This window comes from Podarcis bocagei, assembly GCF_964188305.1.
Source record: "Podarcis bocagei genome assembly, chromosome: 8".
Classification (NCBI taxonomy): domain Eukaryota; kingdom Metazoa; phylum Chordata; class Lepidosauria; order Squamata; family Lacertidae; genus Podarcis; species Podarcis bocagei.
The window spans coordinates 18,462,237-18,480,070 of record NC_138133.1 but is presented as its reverse complement, the minus strand read 5'-3'; the positions used below and the strand labels follow the sequence as shown (position 1 = coordinate 18,480,070).

Here is a 17,834-nt window from a genome sequence, read left to right as displayed (position 1 = left end):
ATGCTCATTGCATTCCACTCTGCTCCCCCTTTCTTCCCGCCTCAGAACAGGCGTGTCATGTGGGGCTGGACCTCAGTGGTGGCAGCCTCTCCTCTTCCTTGTCTGCTCTTCAGCATCCACTTCAAAATGCCCAAGGGAGGAGGACTTCCGGGTTGGCGCCATCGCCGAATGGCGGACTCCCTCCGAGCTCCGGAGGGAGTCTGCTCGGCAGGGGCTGGGTCCTACCGCGCCGGCGACGCGGGGACCCTCAAAAACCACGGGCACGGAGCCCGTGGACATGGGGACCCGGCTGGCACCGCTAGCGCCCTCCCGACTCGTGAAAGAGCCTTTTTAAAGGCTTCGGATCGGGTGCCGGGGAGTGGCGTGGTGCTTTGGGTCTATCGCTTCCCCTGCCGAGCGCAGCCGCATGCCATTCGACGGAGAGCGCTGGCTTCTTCCATTTGAAATTCGGACTATCAACAACAACCCGTGAGTAATTGGGAAACCGGGCACAAAAGGAGAAAAAAAGAAATTTTTTTTCGGATTCGGCACGAGCGGGGGCGATCTTAAAAGGAAGTCAATCCCCCCCTGACTGTAAACATTCTAAAACAAGGACTGGGTAACCAAGATCGATTCAGAAGTTTACCGCAGATAAAAATCATTAATTCCACGATGCGAAATTACAAGAATTGTGCTGGAGGAGAAGAGTGGAGGGTGAGAAGGAAAAGGCAACCCCCCCTGGGAACCGGGGCGATTCGCAAAGCCTGGCGAAGAGAGACGGAGACTTTGACAGCTGTCAAAGTAGCTGTCAAAGCTTGAGAATATAAAGAGGACTTTGTTACAAGTATTTTGTTGGCTAACTCTGTTACAAACTGACATTATTTGGACATAAATTGTCGGGAAGAAAAGAAACAACAACTTGACTTTTGGATTAGAGGATACAAAGTTACTGCAACCCCCCTAGAGGGGTTTCGGGACATTACAAGTGGTCGTATGTGGAAAATTACTCTGGGCTGAGCACAGGACTTATTCTCTGAGAAAGCGGCAAAACGGAAACAGTATTTTGTCTACAGAGGTGTTTACACTAAAAGGAGACAATAGAATTTTCTATTGAAGAAAGGAAGGGACTGGACATAAGTTTTTGTTCCTGAATAACAAACCTCTGTAGAGATACCAGAATTCGGAAAAAGAACGTTTTAGCAGCTGAACAAGATAAGAAACCTGAGAAAGTAAGGAATAAAAAGATCAAAGGACTAATTACGACACGGAAAGAACAATGGGAGGAGCAACAAAGACTAAGGAAACTAAAGGCCTCTATTTGACTGGATTTTTGAAGTTAAACATCATTAAAATAAACAAATTAAAAGAAAACCGGCAAGGCGAAACGGGGAAAAATCTGGCTATGGACTTGAGATCTCCAGGCTGATAACATATAGACTGATGGACATGGGGAATTCAAACCGGGGAAGGGAGGGGGAGTTTTGGAATCCAAAGGCTATGTAACCAATTTTCTGATTTTTTATATCTTTTGTCTTCTATTTTTTCATATAACTTTGGTATTTTAATTTAACATGTTTTTTTAAAAAAGGGGGAGCTCGTGGAAGGAAATTGGGACAGATCTTGGGGGAAAAATCTTTTTATTCTTTCTGTTAAAGATGAGGAGTGATGGTAAGATTGTATAAACTTTGGCTAATGGGTTAAACATATTGGTTTTAAATTGGGAATGAGAGCTTGTGGAACCAACTTAAGGAAAGGGGAATACAGTCGGGAGGGGAAGGAGGGAGTCCCAGAAAGAAGGTTATGAAAGTAAGGATTTAAGCTTCTCTCTCTTTTTCTTTCTTTCTCTATCTTTTCTATTTTTCTTACTCTGTTATTATTGGAAATTTTAATAAATATGATTTAAAAAAAAAAAATGCCCAAGGGAGGAGGTTGGCAGCAGCAGCCATGGAGAGGCAATGGGATGCTTCCTCACTGCTGCTCCTGCACGAGAGAAACACCGGTTCATCTTACTCTCTGGGCTTGGCAAAAGCACTGGTGGGAGAAATAGGGACACTTCAGGATCAAATCAGAAGCTGGGGTGACTTTTGTAATTCCAGGACTGTCCCTGGAAAATAGGGACACTTGGAGGGTATGATATGTTTAGATTACACTGTAGGTATCGGAGCCTTGAATCTAGCTCTCAACATCATAGAATATCATTATCTTTGCCAACAGTTAGAAACTGAACAGCAATGCTGATAGAATCCAAATTTTTAGCATGTTAGTCCAAAATCTCAGCTGGTCAGCTGCAAAGCAAACAATGCTATATCACAGCTGCTCATCTTTTGTCATTTCCCGCATCCCTCCTATTCAGTTCCCTCCTATCTCAGTAACTGAATACATCATTTATTTGTGATGATACCCACTCAAAACTGCAGGCTGAAAATCAGCAAAGAGAAGATAATCAAATGAATCGCACGTTGGCATTTCTAAGCCTTGATCAAAGTTCAAATGCAACACTCATCCCCCAGCAGGTTTGAGCGAGTCGCTACCTCGGACTCAGCACCACATCTGTGAAATGGGAATAACACTTATTTTATATCACATGTAGGGTGGACACATAACAAAGATAGCAAGGCTCTTGGATCTTTAATGGCTGTGTAGAAGAAGGGAATTTGGCATGCGACACCTTCCCTGCCCTCTTTGCATTTGGCCACCCTCACCTCTGAGTTGTGCTAGCGCTAAATTAAAGATAAGTGCACAGGAGAACGCTTTGCAGAATGCACAACCTCCACTTTCAGAATGCACATCAAAGTTTTCCCAACTGTGTGTCGCGACACATTGGTGTGTTGGCTGCAGTGCGCAGGTGTGTTGCATGAATGCTCTCTATGCTCCTCCTGGAGCTGAAAAGGGTTAGTTTAACCTCTGGTTTACTAGTAAAACTGAATTATTGTGTGACAAAATGATGCATGTCTAAAAAGTGTGTGGCTAGCATGAAAAGTATGGAAAGCTCTGCTTTCATTTCATTTCATTTCCTTAAGACCTGATGAAGAGAACACAGCAGGGGTTATATTTTCTGAGAATCCCCTGGAAAAACAATCTCTCAAAGGACCTGTTGATGGCATTTTACCACTGTACTGTGGAGAGTGTATTAACTTATGGTCTGTGTGTGTGGTTTGGGAGCTGCATGGTCAGGGGAAAAACAATGCTGTCCAGGGTTGTAAAGACTGCAGAGAGAATAATTGGGTGCACTCTTCCCACCTTGGATCAAATCTATGCTTCCAGGTGCCATAAGAAAGCTGCAGAGGTACCGCAGGATAGTGCGCACCCCAGAAATGATCTCTTTCAGCTTCTGCCTTCTGGAAGAAGGTACAGAGTTATAAAGACTAGGACGAGCCGCCTGAGAAACAGTTTCTACCCAAATGCGATTTTGGTTTTAAACGCATTGTAAGGAGTCTGTATGGGAGTATATTGTATTTTAAAATGGGGCATCAGAGTTTTTAGGGGCTAACCAGGTTGGGATAGCTGGGATAGCTGGCTTCTTGGTTTTTGAATGTTTTATGTAGATTTTTCAATTTCATTGTTCTGTATGGGACAATGACAATAAAGATTATCGTATCATAAAAGCATTTCATACCACAAATCAGAATCTGTAAACTCTCCGAACATACATCAGGGAGAGCCACAGTAGTTCAGAAACCAGACGATCCCAGCTATGTACACCATTAGAACTAAGCCAACATTTCCCCCAAAAGGGAGGAATTTTGCTGAATGCATATTTTCCACCATTTTTGTGGGGGCAGGCACCACCCTATCCCACCTGAAATGCCCCAAAGCAATGCTCGGATTGGAGCATGGGTAGGGAGGAAATGATGTCTCTGCTGCCAATATCATTGCCATCACAACACCAAAGAGGAGGGTCTGAGAAAAAGCTTTTGAATGCGAGATGAGCATCCTGGCTCCTAAGAAATGGCCAGAGAATTTCTCCTCCTCCCAAAGAATATTGAGCAAAGTGGTATTATCAGTTTCACTACCTGTAAACAGGGTGAGAATTTTTGGGAGACTGGTTTGGTCTTTGGAAGCAAATGTGGAGATTCTACTTGATGCTACGGAGAGATGAAACTGTTTTGGTTTCTCACATTTTAAAAATCAACCTTAAGTTCTGTTTGCCACAGTTCCACATTGGTTTGCATTTATTTTATTTTATTTTATTAGTGATTTGCCAGTATTTTAGTGTGCATTTCTCCTAATGTAAATTTTATCATCAGTTGTCACTAATACATTTTTATATTTTTCCTTCAGTGATATACCTGCTTTCTCCTGATATATGCATCTCCGTGTTTCTTTCTGTTGTTGGATAACCACAGTTCACAAGAACTGTGAATTTCATAGAACAACAACATTACAATTTGTGTATTACTTCAGGAACTATGCAGGCATTCTAATATCTCCGCCCCCCCCCCCAAAAAATGTATGTGAATCTGCCAAATAATTTTGGGAGCTCTGAAATTACTTATCCAAAATAAGCTCAAGAACAATTCTCTGTGTGATTTTCCCTTGTTAAATTCATGGGTAGAATTATAACAGGTTCTGGGCTAACTGAGTGTGATAATGTCAGGGACTGAGCAGAGGAAGTATGGTGGAGACCACTTCTCCAACCTGACCCTTCCAGGGAAGAGGAAGACAGTATAGATTTACAACAGGGGGTTGAGGGAGGTAGCAGCTCAGAGGCAGATGAGGGGGAAAGTTTGGAAATCATGGGAGAGCCAGAGCAGCTGGCTGATATGTTGTCACTAGAGAGCATTCCAGACCATCCATCTCCCAGAACCTGGCGAGCCTTAAAAGTAGGAGAGCAAAGAGCTCAAAGTCTTCTTCTTAGTGGAAGAGGAATTCAATAATATGAAGCACCTATCATTCCTATGCTGGACCACAAAGCCATCATCCTAGCCCCCTCACTTGTAAAGCTTAGATCCTCACCATACTCATCCAAATCTTATTCCTGGTTCCTTATCTTCTCCTTCTTGGTTATTTTTTCAAATACAGAGAAAAAGCTGCTATAGAGTGCATAAAGGAAATGTGGTTATATGAATCAGTCCCAAAGTCACACATAAAGTTGATTATTTGATAGGTAAAGGGTTGTGAATGTATATCTATTGACCTCAACCTGATGGGTTACAAACTGGCAAACCAATCTAAAACTTTTCACCAATAGTAAAAGTTAATATATCCCCCAAATAAAACTATTCATCACCTGTTATGGAGATCCATCTTGACTGTGCTGAGATACAGTCTGACTGTTAACTGCTTCTGGCTTTACCGAGACTTAAAACATATCCTCTTTGTGACATCACACATGTCACCAGAACAACCTGTTTGCATTCAACCTAGACTATTTCCATGCCAGCAGCAATGGCCAGTAAACCTCTGCAACCAAGTAACCACCAGCCTGACTACCCAGTTGTTTCTATGTAGACTACTGGATGTTTATTTGTTGCTCTCATAATCAAAGCCTGAAGAAGAGCTGCATATCATCTGAAAACCTGTTTCCATGTTAAAGAAAATGAATTGTCAGGGACTGGGCAGAGGAGGAATGGTGACCCAGGAAAGAGGAAGACTGTATAGATTTACAACAGGGGTTTGAGCAGCTCAGAGGCCGATGAGGAGGAAAGCTGGGAAATCATGGGAGAGCCTGAACAACACCCAGCTGACACATTGTCAGTAGAAAGCATTCCAGAAAGGGGGGGTGGGTGGAGATTATTCAGAACAATACCATTATCCAAGAGGCTGTGTTCTATAGTCTCTCTCTGCAAAGACTGAAATAAAAAAAAGGATGGTAAGAAACTTTTCCTTGTCTTTATACTTTCCTGGGCAACTAGCCAGGAGCCCCTGACAGCATCCTGACAGATAGGTTCTCTCATTGTCCATCGTGATGCTTTAACAATATCTACCGAGGTAAAATGAGCACTGGTGGCCAATAACTGCATGAACCACTTTTGTTTCTTCTGGAGGTAGTGGGTACATCTGCAGCAACATGACCAGACACCTTCATTGACCCCAGGTGCAACAAAACATGTTCCTCCTCTATTGGTCTCTACAGCCAGAACAGGTGGTAGCCCAAAAGGCTTAGTGGTTTAGACCAAGTGCCACCAGCAAAGTTACATGGAGCATTATCTGACCAAATGGGCTTACAAAGCGTATGCCACAAGAAATCTGCTATCATTTTAGGTGCTCCAGGGCTCTCCTGAAACCCATAATGCTTGTGAATGCCTTTGTCTTTTCCTGGCCAACCAGGTATGTTCATTTGTAACAGCCAGTTTGCATTTTTCATGCCTACCTACCTGTCTCTAGCGCTGGATTTGCTTTAGGAATTTTGTACAGCAACTTGGCAGCTTTGTAGAAACTCTATTCTTGCCTCTGCTTTCTACTTTCAAACAGAAGGAAGAACCTGTGCTTTACGCACTCTCACTTAATTTGTTCCTTGGAGAATGTTCTTAGAGGTAACGCTGTCTTTTATGGTGGCCTGTGCAATATCTTACACACAGCACGAGCTTTCTCAGAGTCCCCAGGACCTGCAACAACCCCAAAATAAGTGAAGAATGTAAGACAGAACTGAATGATGCCATTCTAAATTTAAAGACATTGTTGAAATTTGAATCAGTTTCGGGAGGAGAAAGGGAGAGAGACCTCAGTGACAATGTCCAAAAGGAACAATTTATCTTCACCATTGTAGAAAGTGCCTTTCACTTTATTGCCCTTTGCCCAAATAATGTTATACTGAAGAGAGATTTTAGAGGCTCCTATTTATAAACGCATACCTACCAACTTGGAGGAAAATTATGTAAGTCCAGAAAATGTCAGGGCCAAGTTGGGGCAGCATCTTGAATCCATATTTGAAGGGTGTGTTATTTAGATCAGGGCCTATACCAAGTATGGTGAACCTATGACCCTCCATATTTTGGGTGCAATTCAACTGGTGAATATTTCAACTGAGTGGAATATTTTGGGTGGCATAGCAGTTAGTGTTGGACTAGGAGCTGGGAGAGCAGGGTTTGAATCCCCACTCAGCTATGAAGCTCACTGGGTGACCTTGGGCCAGTCACCACCTCTCAGCCTACCCCACCTCAATGTCAGGGACTGGGCAGAGGAGGAATGGTGGAGACTACCTCCCCAGCCTGACCCTTCCAGAGAAGAAGAAGGCAGTTCAGAATTACAACAGGGGTTGGAGGGAGATCACAGCTCAGAGGCAGATGAGGGGGGAAAGATGGGAAATAATGGGAGAGGAGAAGGAAGAAGCACCAGAGAAGCAACAGCTGATGGACACAGTGTCTTTAGAAAGCATTACAGACCTCCCTTCCAGAACCCGGTGGGCATCGAAAATAGGAGAGCAGAGAGCTCAGAAGCACCTGTAGTGATGACACATAATGGGAGAGAGGGAGTGGGTGGAGAGTCACTCAGAACAGTGCCATTACTCCAAGTACAGTGGTGCCTCGCAACACGAAAATAATTCGTTCCACGAGTCTTTTCATCTTGCGATGTTTTTCATCTTGCGAAGCACGGTCCGTCGCAACTGCGCCTCTTCAAGCGGCTTTAAGAAAAAAGCGCAAGACGTTTTCGTCTTGCGAAGCAAGCCCATAGGGAAATTCGTCTAGCAAAGCAACGCAAAACCGAAAAACCCTTTCGTCTAGTGAGTTTTTCGTCTTGTGAGGCATTCGTCTTGCGGGGCATCACTGTAGCTGCATTTCTAAAAAGCATTGGTAAGAACTTTCCTGGTTTTATCCTTCCTGGCAACCTACGGTGGGGGTTGGATCCTCTGGCGCCTGACATTTACAGAGTTGTTGTGAGGATGAAATGGGGAGGAAGAGAACCATGTACAGTACCTCGAGATCATTGGAAGAAAAAGGAGATGAAAGAAAGAAAGAAAGAAAGAAAGAAAGAAAGAAAGAAAGAAAGAAAGAAAGAAGAAAGAAAGAAAGAAAGAAAGAAAGAAAGAAAGAAAGAAAGAAAGAAAGAAAGAAAGAAAGAAAGTTGTTGCACAAGTGGAATGAGGTCTGCTCATGCAATGGGGCTTTTCTGATCTTTAAGGGAAAACCAAGAGCAGGTTTAAGGGTACAAGTGAGGAGCAACCATTGAAATGAAAGCCATTCTTCTTCCTTTCTCACCCGATTCATTATTTCCATACAGCACATGTAAACAGAGCAAGGAAGCAGGATCGTGTGCATGTGTGAATAAAGCTTTGCTACTGTGTTCATGTCATAACACAGGATTCTATTCTAGTCTCCAAATGCAGGAACTATTTAATTTTACATTTTCTCGCCACTGAATATTAGTTATGGGCACCCAAACCTCATAAATACGATAACTTCGATATCTGTGATTTCAACCATCTTGATCCTGAAATCATATGCTCTGCTGCATCTACTGTGTTGCCGAGCAAACATTATCTCTCCCCCTGCTTGTCAAAGAAGCCAAGCATTCTCCAATAAACAAGCAAACAACCAAGGATGTTTTCACATGTATTGGTCATTATAAATGTCTCGTTTGCCATCTGGTGCTTGGGATTTCCCTGCCAGTTGTTCCAATCTCCTGTGCCCTTTGGGGAGACCAGAAATTTGCCAAAGACTCACATCACCAAGCAGATCTTACCCAACAAAGCCTATGAAGCAGATGGAGCCCTGGTTCAAGTTTAAAGAGGACAGCTGGTGGGGGTGTTATCGTAAACTGCCAACAAGCCCTACCAGCAGTCGAAACACGATCTCTCCAAACTCAGTTATCAAGTTCTACTAATCCAAGGTTCTCTTCTCTTTAGGTTTAATCTGTGGCTCTGACTCACACAACTGCACTTGGCAGCTGTTTCCTTCACCCTCGCTTTTCCTCCTTAAGGCAGATTTACTTCCCTTTGCAGTTCTTTCAGGAAGTGCGCTACTGAGTCTCCACAGGACAACAGTCTTACAACGGCATGCTAAATACTTTGGGATACCAGGAACAATTTGGACACATCAGGCAACATCCCAAGCATGTTTCCCCAGCTCGCAACTCTCCCCAGTTTATTTTCATTTTGCCTTCAGATGTCTTCTATTTTTTTAATAATCTTTATTAAGTTTTAAATTTTACATTTCCAAATGAACATTTGACAAACTTTAAAATATCCAATGACTTCCCTTCTTTTCTTTCCATGGTTCATTTTGCATATCATACATCCCTGCATATTTTACTATAACCATTCAAATCAGTTTTCCACTTTTACATCCATCAAAAATTATTTACTCTGTTGAATTTATCTTAGTGCTACCGGCGTTTTCAGCTGTATGCAATGATTTCCCATATATTCAATAAATGTTTTCCACTCTTCTTTAAATGTATTTTCTTCTTGCTCTCTTATTATATGTGTTAAATCTACAAGTTGTGCATACTCTGTCAACTTAAGTTGTCAGTCCTCTTTAGTTGGGACCTCGCTCACTTTCCATTTTGGGGCTAACAAAACATGGAGTGCAGTTGTTGCATACATAAATAACCTTTTCTGACACCTAGGAATTTCAGTATGGGTTACTCCCAAGAAAAAGGACTCTGTTTGTTGTTGTTGTTGTTGTTGTTGTTTTTGGGGAGTAGTTTTAAACATTTTTTTCAATTCATTATAAATCATTTTCCAATACAGTGGTACCTTGGTTCTCAAACTTAATCCATTCTGGGAGTCCGTTCAACTCCCCAAACACTTCCTGCACTCAATTGGAAGTCATAGAAGCCTCATCCGGAATTTGGCTTCCGAAAAACATTCGCAAATTGGAACATTCACTTCCGGATTGCAGCATTCAGGAGCTGAATTGTTCGGGAGCCAAGTCTTTCGAGTGCCAAGGTACCACTGTACACTTTTATCTTTTTACACGTCCACCAGATGTGAAAAAAAGCTCCTTGCACCTCTCTCCAGTTTAGTCTAGATGGCTTTGTTCTCCCTCCAATGTGGAGACAATATGCCTTTGTATATTAGTTGTGGGAATTACAAGTGGCGGAAGAAATGTTGTATTCCTTTCCTGCCTCAGAGCTTCCCCATGGCATTTGCTTGCCCAACTGTAAGAATCAGATGATGGAGTAGATGGGCCTTTAGCCTGAATCAGCAAGGCACTTCTTATGTTTTTAGATACCAAGTCATCAATGCTTTCTCCAGTCATATTGCCACCTCCCATCTCTGAGAAGGGGACGCGGGTGGCGCTGTGGGTTAAACCACAGAGCCTAGGACTTGCTGATCAGAAGGTCGGCGGTTTGAATCCCCACGATGGGGTGAGCTCCCGTTGCTCGGTCCCTGCTCCTGCCAAGTTTGAAAGCACGTCAAAATGCAAGTAGATAAATAGGTACCGCTCCAGCGGGAGGGTAAACGGTGTTTCCATGCTCTGCTCTGGTTCTCCAGAAGCGGCTTAGTCATGCTGGCCACATGACCCAGAAGCTGTACGCTGGCTCCCTCGGCCAATAAAGCGAGATGAGCGCCTCAACCCCAGAGTCGGTCACGACTGGACCTAATGGTCAGGGGTCCCTTTACCTTTACTATCTCTGAGAAATGTGACCAAGAACCAGGATGATGCTGGCAAACTGTCTTGCCTCTACAGCCGAGTATGTTATCACCCAATTCGGAAATCAGAACTGGATTGTTAACTTTGAAATAACAACCTTGTTGCTTGTGCCAAGGTGATCAGGCCTGAGACACACACTTTCTTTGCAAGAGGATTTAAGGATGAGGACAAATAGCAAGACAAGGGTAAAAAAAATAAAACTTTATTCCCTGCCCAGTTTTAGGCAGCTACAGCATCCTCTTCCTAATGGAATCTTACCCTTGGAAATGGGAGATTGGACTTTGAGAGAAGAGTCATCTTACCTAAGCAGACTACGTAATTATAATCTATTAATACCAGGGATGGGGTGATATTCATATTAAGGATGCTAGCCTTGTAAGAAGCAAACAATAGAATATAGGTGGTAAAACAAGTGGGAGGGAGGGGGGAAGGAAGGAATGGGGGAAGGCATGGAAAAAGCCAGAAAAATGGGGGGGACAGGTCCCCCCCTGGTTTTTTCCAAAGCCCTTTTTGGGGGGGGGATTGGGGGGGAGTGTGTGGAAAATTCAAACTATAGCAAACAGGTTTTTTTCGTTTTTTCCCGGGGAGGGGGGAATGGAAGGGGGGGAACCTGGTCTTTCCCCATTTTTTCCAGGGGTTTTCCAGGCCTTCCCATCTCTAGTCAGGAAGAAGGAGTGGAAAGGAAAAACAGGCTGGGGGTTGCTGCAGAAAGGAAATGAAAGACAGAGAAAGAGCAAATAAGTGAGAAAGTGTACACCATTAGAGCTTATTCTCAGAAATTGTTTCCTATGTAAGGATTCAATCTCGAATCATGAAAACAAATTATAAAGAACTGTGGCAAGATACATTTCTTTTACCCCTTCGTAAGTTCCAGAGAACAGATTTGCACTAAGGCATTTGCATTAACCTCCAGTTCCTGGCAGAATACAGCCCTGTTACTTGGGCATTGATCTCTGAGTGGATCGAGTACCTTGATGGCGAAAGTATATATATCCATAAAAATTCAACACCCTTTATCACCAGTCTTAGAGCAAGACATTTAGCAACCTGAGGCAGAATACAAAGTGGCATCCTGCTGTCACAACAGGACCAGCACTTTTCAGCCTTGCCATGCTGTTCAGACATTGATTGTTGCCTTTATTTATCCCTTTAAATCCCATTAACTGAAGCATCCTACTTTAAAAACAGGGCTGACCCTGCTTTCCCCCTGCGACAAGGAGCCGAGATCGCTCTTTCTCAAGTGAATGAGAAGGCTATAGCTTCTGGATGCTAACCGATCAGAAGAAGCCGAAAAGTGCTATACCCCAAGTTTTCCATTTTCAAACTCTCCCAGAGTAGACTGGCTCCACTTTTCAAACAGTAAGCATTTATTGTGCTGACAGATTCCTAACAGTTCAAAATGGAGAGCACCCATCAGCCCTGGCTATTCTTCCTGGGGCTGATGGAAGTCCAACAAAATCTTGAAGGCCACAGGTTCCCCATTCTTGCACTGGAGAGCCAGTGGGGTGTAGTGGTTAAGAGCAGTAGACTCGTAATCTGGTGAACGGGGTTCGCGTCTCCGCTCCTCCACATGCAGCTGCTGGGTGACCTTGGGCTAGCCACACTTCTCTGAGGTCTCTCAGCCCCACTCACCTCACAGAGTGTTTGTTGTGGGGGAGGAAGGGAAAGGAGAATGTTAGCCGCTTTGAGACTCCTTAGGGTAGTGATAAAGCGGGATATCAAATCCAAACTCTTCTTCTTCTTTGAAAAGGCAGAGTAAAAACCCAGATTGAGTTTTTTACAGAAACTTCAACAACCCGACATCATACTTGTCCAGGTTTATATATGCTCATGATTCATTTTAGTTTGGGACAATCATTGGAATGCACACTGTCATTATTTTACTTTACTTTTTGGGACACTTGAAACTATTTTTCTTTTAAGGGTTCTGCTTCAGCTGAAGTTCAAGGGATTCTCAAATAATGGTTAGAGGGGAAGGGGGATACAAAAAGGTTCAGCTTAAGTTTAAGATCCCTGGAGAAGGAGGTGTTTTGTGAACTCGTCCTCTGGTGCCTGCAAGCTGCTTTTGGGTTCAACAAACTGAAGGTCAGCGTGCACACTTTTGAAGTTAGTGTTATTATTTTTCATAAGGCAAAGGGAATTAAAAAGCATGGCCCCGGAAGGAGACCTCAATAGAAAAGAGAACTGCAAAATGAACCCAGTGCGAAACAGCTATTGCAGTCATTTTTGAAGAGTGCAGCAGAATTACAGTGACAAAAGCAGGAGAAGGTGCTAAAGCTAGCAGTGGATTTCAATTTTTAATTGCTTAATTGATGAATCAGTTAAACGCTCAACAGTTAATTGACTCAACAGTCTATATTTAGAAAACTCTGCATGTGTGACGGTGAGGGAGGGAGGGGGTCGTGCTTACATTCCACAACTTGTAAAAGATTTTCAATATCTACCGCTGCGTATGCTTATCCCATTAGTGTAAATGAAGTGCTATTAATTACTGGTGGTGGTAAGAAGTTTGAAAATAAAATACATTCACTAAATTAATTAGTTTTGTTTGATTTCCTTGTCTCATATATCTACACAAATTCCAGGAGTTAAAATCAACACAATCACAATTTGAATTAGATAAAAGTAAAATGCGTGTAGGTATATTACTGTGCTGGATCCAGGAATGCTCAAAAAAAGGAACGTTTAAGTTTATAAATGCTGTGCCCATTTGCTTTTGTTTTAATGCCCTTCATAGTAAATGCTAGCACAATTTGCACTGTGGGTTCAAATGTATATGTGCATATTCTGTATGCAACAGCAGCATGGAAGCATAATGCCCCTAATCAGGGGTCAGCCGTGGGCCAGTCCACCGTCCCTCACACCATGTGGGGGGCCAGACTATATTTTTTTGGGGGAAATGAACAAATTCCTATGCCCCACAAATAACCCAGAGATGCATTTTAAATAAAAGCACACATTCTGCTCATGTAAAAACACCACGCAAGCCCCACAAATAACCCAGAGGTACATTTTAAATAAAAGGACACATTCTACTCATGTAAAAACATGCTGACTCCTGGACCATCCATGGGCCGGATTTAGAAGGCGGTTGGGCCGGATCAGGTCCCCAGGCCCTAGTTTGCCTACCCATGAACTAAACCATTCTTACCGCTGCACTTCCATCAGATTTACTTCACCTGCTCAGAACGCTACCCAGGGAAAAGATGACTGTTCCCGTTTTTGGACCCACCTTGAGTGCACTGCATGTGTCACAATCACGGCTATGTTGCCTACATCTAGTTTCCAAAATGACCCAGAGCCTTGGTGATATTATCTTGTGCCAATTGGCCTCTTTTGCAGGCAACATTGTGGCTGGTGTGGCAGCTTCCATCACCAGCTTCAGCTTGCCCCCCTCCACTCGTCCTGAAAAGGGTAGTACAGTGGTACCTTGGTTCTCAAACTCCTTGGTTCTCAAATGCCTTTGTTCTCAAACACCTTGGTTCCCAAACACTGAAAACCCGGAAGTAAGTGTTGCAGTTTTCGAACGATTTTCAGAAGCCGAACATCCGATGCGGCTGTCAGCTATTGTTTCTGGGGCGCCTGCACCAATCAGAAGCTTTGCCTTGGTTTTCGAATATTTTGAAAGTCTAATGGACTTCCAGAACGGATTAAGTTTGGATCTTTTGTTTTTGCTATTTATTTTGTGTTTTTGTTTTTGAGGCTTTTTTTGGTTCATTTGTTTTTGTGCCTGTATGGAACCCAGTTCAGCTACTGATTGACTGATTGTGTGACTGCGGAAATGGATAAAAAAACCCCATCCAAACAATGACTATCATCAGTGCATGTAAGGGGGAAAAATCATTTTAATTTTTATCATCTACAATACTGTCTTATTTATTTTATAGTACAGTACATTGATTATTGCTTTCATTTTATGGGTCAATGGTCTCGTTAGATAGCAAAAATCAAGTTAATTTGCTGTTTTAGGGGTTGTTTTTAAGAGTCTGGAATGGATTAATCTGTTGCGCAATACTTTCTATGGGAAAACGTGCCTTGGTTTTGGAACGCTTTGGTTTTGGAATGGACTTCCTGAACGGATTAAGTTTGAGAACCAAGGTACCACTGTACAATTTATTTAGATCATGCTTTCCTCAGCCAGTCCAACTTGACCTCATCTCAGTGTCCATCATTGATCCTGTGTCTATTGACCCCAGTGAAGCAAGGCAACTGCTATGGAAGATGCTGGGGCCTACCCCAGGCTGTGGGATAGGGCACTTTACATTGTACACCTCCCTTCTTGCAGTCGGGTGTCAATGTGCAAATGGTAAGCCTATTTATTTGATAGCACTCAAATTTTTATAAGCTGTTTTATTTTCCCTCCAGATAGTTTGTTAAGAAGGAAGGATTTACGATTTAGCTGAAGCTGAAATTTCTCATTGTCCATCAGCCCACAGATTGTTAATAGCTAGCTTTCAAATTACACCGGATAGGGACACATTTTTTCCCCCTATGATGCGCATCATATACCTGGGCTTTGTGTTTGCACTTGATAAAGCCGTGGCCAAGAATGAATGTATTCATAAAATTGTCTATGCAGAATACACAACAGATATAGGATAGAGCTATCTTTCATATACCGATATATATATATATATAAAGCTTGGCCGAAAATATTTCATAAATTAATTCTATCAGCATGACTGATTGATCTCATGCTGATTTTTTTAATAGATATATATTTCAGAACAGTAAATGGGAAACCAAAAATAGTATTTGCTCCCACTCCCCCTGTGTCTTAACACATACTTGCACAACCTACTGACAGAAGATAATGGATTATGATCACTTCAACTCCATAGTTGTTATTAAATGTGAGATTATCGAAGTAGTGCTGCATTTTATAATCTCTCGTGTGGAAATGTTATGCAAATTATTTGTAAATGTGCTAGCCTCGGGAGCAAGACCAGCTCCTATGGCAAAGGTATCCTCAGTAATTTATGTCTCAAAAGTTTAACTGGGTAGAAGTTCTTTCTACATTGTGCTGGAAATGGAAAGAGCACCATCTTGTGGACATGAGGATGTATTTCCACATCTTTGGTGGTTTCAAAAGAAGAAGCCATACAGGAAATTTCTTACAGTGCACAGCACTGCAAAAAGCACTATAAGGAACTGAGTTGGAGTATAGAATATAATTGCAGCAGTTGATGCCACTACAGCTTCTTCCATGTTTATGGAATCTTCTCACAACCTCCAGCAGTACTTTAGTGATGCCAAAGTTCTCACACCAGCTCTCTTTCCTGCACCACTCACATAATGTCAGAATTGCAAGGCCGTGTTTAACAATCAGGTGACACAGATACTATCAGTGATGGTGTCTCACATCCCAGAAGCTGGGGCAACCCACTGTGAGAAGCAGTTCCATAGTGGATTACATCCACAAAACCCTGAGTGCAACTAATGTGTCCTTGTGGAACTATGATTTCTACTTGCACAATGGGATTTTCTCCCTCTCTCCTCCCAGCCCATGCTTTCTACAAATCTGCTCCAGAAGGTTGGAAGAACCCAGAGAAAATATTTAGGAGGAAAACGGGTGGGGTGGGGGTGGACTCCTAATGCACAAGCAGAAATCCTTGGGTTGAAGGAACCACGATTTAGAACAAATTTGGATAACCCTAACATGCCAGAACACAGGTGGCGCTGTGGGTTAAACCACAGAGCCTAGGACTTGCCGATCAGAAGGTTGGCAGTTCGAATCCCCGTGATGGGGTTAGCTCCCATTGTTCGGTCCCTGCTCCTGCCAACCTAGCAGTTCGAAAGCACATCAAAGTGCAAATAGATAAATAGGTACCGCTCTGGCGGGAAGGTAAATGGTGTTTCTGTGCACTGCTCTGGTTCGCCAGAAGCAGCTTAATCATGCTGGACACATGACCCGGAAGCTGTACGCCGGCTCCCTCGGCCAATAAGGCAAGATGAGCGCCGCAACCCCAGAGTCGGTCACAACTGGACCTAATGGTCAGGGGTCCCTTTACCTTTACCTTTAACATGCCAGAATTCACCATTGGGCAGATTCTTTATTAGGGTCAACCCAAAATGTCCCCAAATAATGAGGAAGCACAATGATTGGGTTCTGTCTGAAAGCCGAGTTGGGATCTGAAGTGCAATAGAACACCCGTGAATGGCAGGGATGCTGACTTGGGCCCCACGTTACAGGTGCCCAGCACGTGCGCTGTGATGTCATGACATCAAGTTGCGACATGGCATCATGACGTCACGCGCCTGGAAGCCTCAGAAGCTGACCTCCGGTGCCTCCAGAAGTCAGGTTCCAAGGTCTTGCAAGGCCTTGGACAGCATCTCCGAGGTCTCACGAAGCCTTGGATGTGACTTCCAGTGCTTTGTGAAGGCACTGGAAGTTGCACCCGGGGCCCTTGTGGGTGCTGAGCACCTACAACTTTTTTGTGGGTGCTTGGACCCCCGGGGCTCCCTATAGTTGGCGCCCCTGCTGAATGGCATCCTGGTGGGATTCCACCATGAGATCTGAACCAATGGGGTTATTATTTTGTCAGGATCAACCCTGATGGAGATATCAGCCAGGAAGAGGCTTGACTCATCCAGGGTACAAACCCAATGCCTGTGCCCAAATCCATCTTATATCCGTAATCTTACTGCAGCCATTTGGACCTCACTGTCATTTTCCTCGCCTCTGTGGCCACCAAATATTGTCAAAGCCAAACAAGTTCCATTCCACATCAGCTTTCATATGCTGTCAGAGTCTAAATATTATGGCAAGTCTATTATCCAAAAAGTGTTAAGTGTCAAATATTGAAAACATATATCAAAGTAAAATCTCAAATATTTAAATCAAATAACATTGGATGCCAGTATTCTATTCAGAGAATATCCAGTAAGCAGTTGGCAGAGGATCAAATTTTGCAAGCATCATATATATTTTATTCATTTCGTTCTATTTTTTTCCAGTTCTGCTACTGACGTCTGACTACATTATTATGAAAGACAAATCACAGCCAAAAGTAATTTGAAATTGCAGTCATGGCCTAAAAAAATGATCAATCTAGACATTTTTTTTTTTTAAAAAATATTAATTTCTAGCCAGGTTTCTGTGTAAACATGAAGTTCAAGGTACATGTCTGATTTTTAAAGGCAGGTAGTAGAATCACAGATGATAGCATTTTGATGAAAAGCTAATCAGTGTTTCACTTCAATAAATTGCTCTCTTTGATAAATATACAACTTTGCACCTTTTTTTACACTGTGGCAGAATTTCAATTGACTTTGCTTTATTTGCTAATTCACAACTTGTAATTCATCATTGATACC

General features: G+C 42.9%; 1 long non-coding RNA gene across 1 annotated transcript; it reads right to left on the bottom strand.

The window, feature by feature from the left end:
- Window positions 1-4,827: 4,827 nt before the first annotated feature.
- LOC308593967 lies at window positions 4,828-5,270 on the bottom strand. Its single transcript, XR_014011160.1, has 2 exons — window positions 5,210-5,270; window positions 4,828-5,012 (listed from the first exon to the last, which is right to left on the bottom strand). It is a non-coding gene; the product is annotated as an uncharacterized lncRNA (long non-coding RNA).
- Window positions 5,271-17,834: the final 12,564 nt, after the last annotated feature.